This window comes from Mercurialis annua, linkage group LG2, assembly GCF_937616625.2.
Source record: "Mercurialis annua linkage group LG2, ddMerAnnu1.2, whole genome shotgun sequence".
NCBI lineage: Eukaryota > Viridiplantae > Streptophyta > Magnoliopsida > Malpighiales > Euphorbiaceae > Mercurialis > Mercurialis annua.
In genome coordinates this window covers 35,461,149-35,472,331 of record NC_065571.1, presented here as the reverse complement: position 1 = coordinate 35,472,331, position 11,183 = coordinate 35,461,149, and the positions used below count along the sequence as shown (strand labels likewise).

Sequence of the window (11,183 nt, the reverse complement as noted above, 5' to 3'; positions counted from 1 at the left end):
TAACACGTAAGCCACACAAGATCAAACAACGATAACGCATAATCAAAGATACACGTACCTCAAGGAAAGGGGAAGGGATAACGTTTCCGCATATCGGACTCCGTCTCCCAAGTGCACTCCTCAACAGAATGATTCCGCCACAGAACTTTGACCATCAGAATCTCCTTGTTCCGTAACCTACGCACTTGCGTATCAACAATCTCAACTGGCTGTTCCTCATAGGACAGCTCTTGGTCAATCTCGACGCTCTGGGGCACAATTACATGTGAAGGATCTGAGATGCACTTCCTCAGCATAGAAACATGAAAAACAGGATGCACTAACGACATGTCTGGCGGAAGAACCAGACGATAAGCCACAGCTCCAATCCTCTCTGAAATCTCATAGGGACCAATGTACCTCGGTGCCAACTTTCCCTTGACACCAAAACGAACCACGCCTTTCATAGGTGAAACCCGAAGAAACACAAAGTCTCCCACCTGAAACTCGATGTCTTTCCTCTTCGGATCAGCATAACTCTTATGCCGACTAAAAGCAGTCTCCAACCTCCGTTTTATCAACGGTACCTTCTCTGAGGTAATCTGAATAATCTCAGCACCAGACAACTTCCGCTCGCCGACCTCTTCCCAGCAGATAGGAGATCGACACTTGCGTCCGTACAGATCCTCATAAGGTGCCATCTCAATACTGGCATGGTAACTGTTGTTGTAAGAAAACTCAATCAATGGCAAATGAGTATCCCAGCTACCCTGAAAATCAAGAATGCACATCCTGAGCATATCTTCCAATGTCTGAATAGTCCTCTCAGACTGACCGTCAGTCTGAGGATGAAAAGCTGTACTGAAGTCCAAACGAGAACCCAAGGACTCCTGTAACGCTTTCCAGAACCTCGAAGTGAAAACAAAACCTCTGTCAGAAACAATCGAAACTGGTACTCCATGCAAACTGACAATCCTGTCGATGTACAACTGAGCCAACTTCGAAGCAGGATACGAAACCTTGATCGGAAGGAAATAAGCTGGCTTGGTCATACGGTCAACTATCACCCAGATGGAATCGTACCCTTGTCGAGTACGTGGTAAACCAACAACAAAGTCCATGGCAATCCGCTCCCACTTCCACTCTGGAATAGGTAGTGGCTGCAGATAGCCAAAAGGTCTCTGATGTTCCAGCTTCACCTGCTGGCTAGTCAGACACTTGGAAACGTACTCTGCAACATCTTTCTTCATTCCGCTCCACCAATACGTACCCTTGAGGTTATGGTACATCTTGGTAGATCCCGGATGAACACTGTAAGCTGACCTATGCGCTTCCTCCAGAATCTGGTCTCTCAAACCATCTAAATCCGGAACGCACAGTCTAGAACCAAACCTGAGAACTCCGTCAACAAAAACAAACTCGGAATTCCCATCCAGATGGATCTCATCCATAATCCGTTTCAATTGTGGATCCTCAGCTTGTAAAGCTTTAATCCTATCAATCAAAACCGGCTGCACCTGCAGTTGTGCCAACAAACTCCCATTCTGAGAAACCTGAAAACCGTAGCCCGAAGCTATCAAACCATGCCACTCTCTAACCATAGGTCTACGTCCAACCTCAAAAATATGGGCCAGACTGCCCGAAGACTTGCGACTCAACGCATCGGCTACCACGTTAGCCTTACCAGGATGGTACTGAATAGTACAGTCGTAGTCTTTCAGCAACTCTAGCCACCTCCTCTGTCTCAGATTCAGCTCTCGCTGATCAAAGATGTACTTCAGACTCTTGTGATCAGTGAAGATCTCGCAAGTCGCACCGTACAAGTAGTGCCTCCAGATCTTCAGAGCAAAAACCACAGCAGCTAACTCCAAGTCATGTGTAGGGTAATTCACCTCATGCTTCTTCAGCTGACGAGAAGCATAGGCGATCACCTGTCCATGTTGCATCAACACGCAACCCAAGCCAATCCGAGAAGCATCGCAGTACACAGTAAAACCCTCAATGCCAGAAGGCAACGCCAAAACAGGAGCTGTAGTCAGAATCTCCTTCAGCTTCTCGAAACTTGCCTCACATCTGTCGGTCCACTCAAACTTAACACCCTTCTGTGTCAGCTTAGTCAAAGGTGCAGATATTCGAGAGAAATCCTGCACGAACCGACGGTAGTAGCCAGCTAACCCAAGAAAACTCCTGATCTCGGTAACTGACCTCGGCCTCTGCCAATCCATGACCGCCTCGATCTTCTTCGGATCAACCTTGATCCCATCCTTCGACACCACGTGTCCTAAGAAGGTAACCTGTTCCAGCCAAAACTCGCACTTTGAGAACTTAGCATACAACTGATGCTCTCGCAAGGTCTGTAGTATAGTCCTCAAGTGATAAGCATGCTCCTCCTCACTCCGAGAATAAATCAGGATGTCATCAATGAAGACGATAACAAACTGATCCAAAAACGGCTTGAAAACCCGATTCATCATGTCCATAAACGCTGCTGGTGCGTTAGTCAACCCAAACGACATGACTAGAAACTCGAAATGCCCATAACGCGTTCTGAAAGCAGTCTTAGGCACATCGACATCCCGAATCCGAAGTTGATGATACCCGGATCTCAAGTCAATCTTGGAAAAGCACTTCGCACCTTGCAACTGATCAAACAAGTCGTCGATGCGAGGAAGAGGATATCTGTTCTTGATGGTAGCCTTATTCAACTGTCTGTAGTCGATACAAAGTCGAAAGGAACCATCCTTCTTCTTAACAAACAGAACTGGAGCACCCCACGGAGAAGTGCTCGGTCTGATGAAGCCACTGTCCAACAGTTCTTGTAACTGCTCCTTCAACTCCTTCAGCTCAGCAGGAGCCATCCGATACGGCGGTATCGAAATAGGACCAGTTCCAGGAACAACGTCAATGCAGAACTCGATATCCCGATCAGGTGGTAATCCAGGCAACTCCTCTGGAAAAACATCAGTGAACTCATTCACTATAGGGACACTGTTCATACTGCCCACCTCAGCATCCATGTCTCTAACCACAGCTAAGAAAGCTTGACAACCCTTACTCATCATCCGCTTTGCCTTGATCGCAGAAATCAGATTCTTCGGTGTCTCCGCCTTTTCCCCTTGAAAAGAAAAGGGTAGATCACCTGGAATCCGAAACTCAACCGACTTCCCTCGACAGTCGATCGAAGCATAATGGCGCGCCAGCCAATCCATCCCCAAAATCACGTCAAATGAAAGTACATCCAACACAACTAAGTCAGCACGTAAATCTCTTCCATGGATCACCACGGAACACGATGGATACACAACGTCCCACACAGTCAGACAAAGGAGTAGAAACAGATAAAGGTTCACTCAGACTTGTTGGTGTTACACCCAACTTAGCAGCAAAACACGTAGACACAAAAGAATGGGTTGCACCCGCATCAAATAAAACAAGTGCATCTACGAAAGAGATCTGAAGAGTACCTTGCACCACTGCGTTAGACGCATGAGCATCCTGAGGAGTCAAGGCGAAAACTCTGGCCTGACCCTGACTCTGCTGCTGAGAACTCTGCCCGGTACCATAACTGCTAGAACCTCTACCACCGTTGCCACGGCCTCCAAAACAACGCCCTCCAGAACCTCGGCCCCGCTGGCCACCAAAAGAAGCAGCAGGTTGAGGAAACCCTGCTGGTGTAGAGAACGCTGGTCTCTGACTCTGATAGGATGGCTGAGCGACACTAGCTGCCGACATCTGCTGTCCAGATGCCTGACACTCTCTGGCAAAGTGACCCGGCTGGCCACAAGTGAAACAACCCCCTGGTGCTAAACGACACACGCCTGGATGTCGACGTCTGCAATTTTGGCAGAAAGGAAAACTAGCACCTCCGCTGTTACCGCGCCCAAAACTGCGGCTGCTACCGCTGTTGCCTGAACTGTAGGTGTACGGCTGATAACTCTTCTTGACACCCCTCTTCTTGTTCTTGTACAGAGAAGGTGCCGATTGGTAGCTACCACCACCACTCTGCTGTCCAGGGCCAGAAAACTTCTTGGTCTGAAAAGGACCAGAAATCTCCCCAAACTGTAATAACGAACTCTCCATACGCCGAGCACTGTCCACTACGTCTGTAAAGTCTCTGCGTGTCTCAGTCAGTAAACTCACAAAATCGCGCCCTAAGCCCTTTACGTATCTGTCGTTCACTCTTTGCGGATCTGCCTGTAAGTCCGGAGCGAACCGACCCAACCTCACGAATTACGTCGTGTACTCAGATACAGACCTATCATCCCTAGTAAGTGTAAGCAACCTGTCTCTATGACCCTCTGTCACTGAGAACGGCAAGAAGAAGGCTCTGAATCTCTCCACAAATTGAGCCCAAGAGATGGTAGCCATGTCAGCATGAACAGATCTACGAAACCAGTCCCCAGCTGAACCCTTCATAGACATCTCGACTAGAACGACGGTCTGACGCTCAGTAGCCTGTAGTCGCCGAGCATTCTGCTCAACCTCCTCGAGAAAGTCCAGTGCGTCTCCAGAACCGTCAAACTCTGTTGGTTTCAACCTCATGTAAGCCAAAACCAAATCTCTGTCAGTGGTTCCGACACCACCAACTGCTGCACCACCAGCCTGTGGTTGCTGCTGCTGAACAATCTGGCCCAACACTGCATACTGATCCTGCATGGCGACTTGTCCCGCCTGCAGCTGAACTTGGTTGAGTTGTAAAGCAGCAACTCCAGCCAAAAATGTGTTGAAGTCAAAGTCCTCCAACTCAGGTTGTGCCGCACCTGGTGCTTGAGCACCCCCTGCAGCACCGCGTCCTATGCCTCTGCCTCTACCTCTGCCAGCTTGGCCTCGGCCACCACGACCTCGACCAGCTCGACCCCGACCAGCTGGGCCTCTGCCTGCTAGTCCTCTACCAACATGAACCTCTGGTTCATTCTGATCCACCTCCATAGAGATCGCGTCATCAGCCTCAGCATTTTGCTGAGCCGCAGCACGAGTACGAGTATTCATTCCTAAGAATGAAACAAGAACAATTTTAAATAACACAGCAAATTTCATACCCAAGCATGAAATAGAACAAGCACCAATTAAGATTTCCCGAGAAATCAACAACGATAAAAATTTTATTCACCCAAGTGAAAACAACCACATAATAAGCAATAACCAATTAAATCCACACGACTGACTCACGACATTCCTATAGGAGTAGGCAGAAAGTTTTGAAAACAAAAGATGATGTTTCAAAGACAAGACTCGAATCCTAATTCCGCAGTAGTTCCTAGGACAATTTAGTCACTTAACATGCCAAACAATTAAACACTTAACAATTTAAAAGGCCTTGGTTTGAAACCAAGGCTCTGATACCAAGTTTGTCACGACCCATTTTCATGAATCGTGACCGGCGCTAGGGTATGGGTATGGTCGTACCAAAACCCGTAGCAAGCCTTGCGGAATACAGATAAATATCATACACAACAATGTACCTGCATAAAACCACATGCTCGGGGGCAACCGAGACTTCAGCCTAGTCTAGCAGTACAATAAGCAATATATATTCAAAGCATACTTATCTGAAATTATAACTCCAAAAGTATGGCAATATAATATAAATACCATAAATATTGTAATCATGCCAAAGACGATAAAGTAATCACTAACAATCAATAGTCTGAAAATATAATAAAAGACTAATCATAATTAATCTATACTACTACTGCGGTCTAAGAGTTTAAAACAGTTCGACTCTTTATTTCTGAAAATAAAATAAAAACCTCCGGAAATGAAGAAACGGAGATCGACCAAAGCTCAAATCATAAACCTGGAAAATTTGGGAAAACAACGGGGTCAGATTTACTGAGTAGAGTTTATATAACCATTTACATTTATTAAGTTAAAAACCTTTAAAATGTTTAATAAAACATTTTCATTATGGATTATCAATGAAACCCTAAACCACAATTCTAAATCCATTGTCGTGTCGGTGAGACGTATCTCAAACCTACCTCAATACCATAATCATTACCGGTGCGCACGCAGTCCCGATGATGCCCATCGAGTAGCACGTTCCAAATCAAATCCACAATGCCGAAAACAGTTCAAAAGCTGCTTATACATATATATATACAAAATAATACATTTGCTTAATAAAGAGGTAAATAGAGATATAAACTCACTGCTTGCTATTCCACGTGAAACTTGACAAGCAATCTAACTCTAGTTCGCCTCTGAAGTACGAACAGTCGACGGGTCTAAATAAAATATTAAAATTATAATTAAAATCAGACCCTAACTCTAAAGAGTACTAGACACCACATAGGACTAGCACAACGCAAAACCAAGTCACATTCAATAAACACTTATATTAAATGCATTCCAAATATAACCCAAGTTATGAGGTACAAATCATATAAACATATTTAAAATGGTACATAGAATAATTAAATAAATCCGAGTTAAAATCCATATTAGTGAGTCAGCCGAGCTATTTAAAACTACCAAGCTTCTTCCCACTTGTTGCGCGACCACAGTCTAGCCCAAACCAAAACTTCATTAAATTATAAACCCGAGTTTATAAAGTAAAATATTTATTAAAAAGTTATCTATTTAAAAATAGAATTCAATATCATATAATTTAAGTAACCCAAATTACAACCAAAACTTAACTATTTTAAGTTTATAAAAGTTTAGGGACCAAACTATACTTTAGCCAATTAGGGATTAAACTGTACTTTAGCCAATTAGGAACTAAACTGTACTTTAGCCAACTAGGAACTAAACTGTACTTTAGCCAACTAGGGACTAAGCAGTACTTTAGCTAATTTGATATTTAAAGTCAATTTAATTACTTTTGTTCATAATTAAAACAAAATATAAAGTTACCAACTAAATAACCCACTTAATTAAGTTATAAAAATATTCAAGGGCTAAATTGTAATTTAGCCAATTTGATATTCAAAATTAAATTTGATAACTCATTTTCAATTTACTAAATTATAAATCAAATAAAAGTCCAAAAGTTATAACTTAACTAAAATGAGTTTTTAGAAACTTTTAGGGGCTGAATCGTAAATTAGCCAAATTGGTATATTATTCAAAATGTAATATAATTACCTGAGTAATTATAACTTAAGTTGTAAAATACCTATCGATTACATTTTACTAGCCTTTAGATCCATTCCTAATTTAAAAGTTTAACTTTAAAGCAATAATAATAGATAACACAACTTGAGGGATTTAAAGATTCAAGGTAAAACACTTAGTGACCCTATTGGCTAATTGGCCATCTTCCTTATTTAAACAGAGTTCATCCCCGCCATAGAGAATGCCATGAAAACCAAATAGCATAACCATCACATGAACACAAAACTAACAAAATCCTATAACAAACAAAACCCATCAATTTACAACAAGAACATAGCCATCGCCAACATGTAACAGTTACTATTAATTATAACTAAGTACGAATAATTCAACACGATAGTCGGCCATAGAGACCACGCATGGCAGCTATCAACGTACTCAGACGACGGCATAAATTAACAACAAGAATCATGCTAACACACATTCAAACGAAGGCAGCAATAAGATCAGAAACGAACGGCAACAAAATTACAATAACACGACGAACCGAAACGGCGATGGAACGAACGATCTATGCGTACCTTAACAAATTCTGAAACGTAGCGATGATAGAGAACGTCGAATCGATGTGAATCGTCGAAGAATTTTCGGATTAGAAGCGTAGCTTGAACCAAATGGAGGGGAATGATGATTTGAAGTTTCAGATCTTGCTAATGAGGAATGGCGGCTGCTGTTGTTTAATAGAGAATGAGATTTAGGTTTAAGGATGAAAGAAACGTAGCAGGTTACGTTTTGTAAGGAAGAAATGGTTTCATAAGCTGTCAATTTTCATACAAAATGAATATTGCTTATTCATATTACACAAAATGTGGGCTTTTCATAATTGCAAAAAATGGGCCACGTTAAGAAAAAAGAAAGGAATGCATGGGCTTCATTTCATGCATGTAACATATTGTTTTTTTTTTAATTTAATAATACACACTAAACACGAATCGGACCACAATCGAATTAACGAGCGATTAAAATAAAATTAAATAACATTATTTACTAAAATAATATTAAATTACCTAAAGTTTGACGGAATACTAAATTTAAAATTTAAAATTATAAAAATATAATAATTTAAAAATACGGGATATTACATAACGTTTGTAAACGTTTGGCTTCAATCGATGAAAATTTGAAACGTTTGAATTTGTTTCGTAACGTTTGTAAATGTTTGGTATAAATCGCTAAAAAGGTGAAACGTTTGGATTTGTTTCATAATGTTTGAAACAATTGGCTTAAAATCGCTAAAATAGGGAAACGTTTGAATTTGTTTCGTAACGTTTGTAAACGTTAGTCTTAAATTGCTAAAAAGGTGAAACGTTTGGTTTTGTTTCATAATGTTTGTAAACGTTTGGCTTAAATCGCTAAAAAGGTGAAATGTTTGGATTTGTTTCGTAACGTTTGTAAACGTTTGGCTTAAGTTGCTAAAAAGGTGAAACGCTTTGATTTGTTTTGTAACGTTTGAAAACGTTTGGCTTAAATTACTAAAGAGGTGAAACGCTTGGATTTATTTCGGAACGTTTGTGAACGTTTGGCTTAAATTGCTAAAAAGGTGAAACGCTTGGATTTATTTCGTAACGTTTGTAAACGTTTGTCTTATATTGCTAAAAAGGTGAAACACTTGGTTTTATTTCGTAATGCTTGTAAAGGTTTAGCTTAAATCGCTAAAAATGTGAAACGTTTGGATTTTTTTTGTAATGTTTTAAACTTTTAGTTTTGTTTCGTAACGTTTGTAAACGTTTGGCTTAAATCGCTAAAAAGGGGAAACGTTTGAATTTGTTTCGTAAGTTTTTAAAACTTTTTGCTTAAATTGCTAAAAAGGCAAAATGTTAGGATTTGTTTCGCTACGTTTGTAAACGTTTGGCTTAAATGGCTAAAAAGGTGAAACGTTTGGATTTGTTTCGTAACATTTCTAAATGTTTGGTTTAAATCGCTAAAAAGGTGAAACGTTTGGATTTGTTTCTTAACCTTTGTAATCGTTTGGTATAAATCGCTAAAAAGGTGAAACGTTTGGATTTATTTCGAAACGTTTGTAAACGTTTTGCTTATATCGATAAAAAGGTTAAACTTTTAGATTTGTTTAGTAAAGTTTGTAAATGTTTGGCTTCAATCGCTAAAAATGTGAAACGTTTGGATTTCTTTTGTAACTTTTGTAAACGTTTGGCATAAATCGCTAAAAAGATGAAATGTTTGGATTTGATTCGTAACATTTTAAATGTTTGGCTTAAATCACTAAAATGGGGAATCGTTTGGATTTGTTTTGTAACGTTTCTAAACGTTTGGTTTAAATTGCTAAAAAGGTGCAATGTTTGGTTTTGTTTCATAACTTTTGTAAACATTCGGCTTAAATTGCTAAAAAGATGAAATATTTGGATTTGTTTCGTAACGTTTGTAAATGTTTGGCTTAAATTGCTAAAAAGGTGAAATGCTTGGATTTTTTTCGTAACGTTTGCAAACGTTTCGATTAAATTACTAAAAAGGTGAAACGCTTGGATTTGTTTCGGGACGTTTGTAAATGTTTGGCTTAAATTGGTAAAAAGGTGAAACGCTTGGATTTGTTCATAACGTTTGTAAACGTTTGTCTTAAATTGCTAAAAAGGTGAAACGCTTGCTTTTGTTTCATAACGTTTGTAAAGGTTTGGCTTAAATCGCTAAAAATATGAAACGTTTTGATTTGTTTCATAACGTTTTAAACGTTTGGTTTTTTTTTCGTAACATTTGTAAACGTTTGGCTTAAATCTCTAAAACAGGGAAACGTTGGGATGTGTTTCGTAACGTTTGTAAATGTTTGGCTAAAATCGCTAAAAGGGCAAAAAGTTTGGATTTGTTTCGTAATGTTTGTAAACGTTTGGGGTAAATCGCTAAAAAGGGGAAACGTTTGGATTTGTTTCGTAACGTTTTAAACGTTTGGCTGAAAATGGGGATAAGTTTGAATTTGTTTCGTAAGGTTTGGCTAACATCGCTAAAAAGGTGAAACGTTTGTATTTGTTTCATAACGTTTGTAAACGTTTGGGTTAAATTGCTAAAAATGTGAAACGCTTTGTTTTGTTTCGAAACGTTTGAACAAGTTTGGTTTAAATCGCTTAAAATGTGAAACGTTCGGATTTGTTTCATAACATTTTGAACGTTTGGTTTTATTTCTTAACGTTTCTAAATGTTTGGCTTAAATAGCTAAAAAGGGGAAATGTTTGAATTTGTTTCGTAACATTTGTAAACGTTTCGCTTAAATCGCTCAAAAGGCAAATCGTTTGGATTTGTTTCGTAACATTTGTAAACGTTTGGCTTAAATCGCAAAAAAGGCGAAACATTTGGATTTATTTCTTAATGTTTGTAAACGTTTGGCTTAAATCGCTAAAAAGGTGAAACGTTTAGATTTGTTTCGTAACGTTTGTAAACGTTTGGATTAAATCTCTAAAAAGGTGAAACGTTTGGATTTGTTTCGTATCGTTTGTAAACGTTTGACTTAAATCGCTAAAAAGGTGAAACTCTTTGATTTTTTTCGTAACCTTTGTAAACGTTTGGCTTAAATTGCAAAAAGGAGAAACTCTTTGATTTGTTTCGTAACATTTGTAAACGTTTGGTTTAAATTGCTAAAAAAGGTGAAAAATTTGGATTTGTTTCGTGGCGTTAATAAAAGTTTGCCTTAAATCGCAAAAAAGGGGAAACATTTGGATTTGTTTCGTACCATTAATAAACGTTTGGCTTAAATCGCTAAAAAGGTGAAACGTTTGGATTTGTTCCGTAACGGTTGTAAACGTTTGTCTTAAATTACTAATAAAGTTAAACGCATGGATTTGTGTTGTTATGTTTGTAAACGTTTTGGCTTAAATTGCTAAAAAGGTGAAACACTTGGTTTTTTTTTTCGTAACGTTTGTAAACGTTTCGCTTAAATTGCTAAAAGTGTAAAACGTTTGGATTTGTTTCGTAACGTTTGCAAACGTTTAGCTTCATTCGCTAAAAAGGTGAAACGTTTGGATTTGTTTCGTAACGTTTGGCTTAAATCGCTAAAAAAGTGAAACTTTTGGATTTGTTTCCTAAACTTTTTAAATGTTTGGCTTAAATTGCTAAAAAGGTGAAACGTTTGGATTTGTTTCGTA

General features: G+C 39.3%; 1 long non-coding RNA gene across 1 annotated transcript; it reads right to left on the bottom strand.

Annotated features, from left to right (window-relative positions):
• Window positions 1–5,612: 5,612 nt before the first annotated feature.
• Window positions 5,613–6,166, bottom strand: LOC130015039 (uncharacterized). Its single transcript, XR_008790040.1, has 2 exons — window positions 5,961–6,166; window positions 5,613–5,776 (listed from the first exon to the last, which is right to left on the bottom strand). It is a non-coding gene; the product is annotated as an uncharacterized LOC130015039 (long non-coding RNA).
• Between the last annotated feature and the right edge of the window lie 5,017 nt (window positions 6,167–11,183).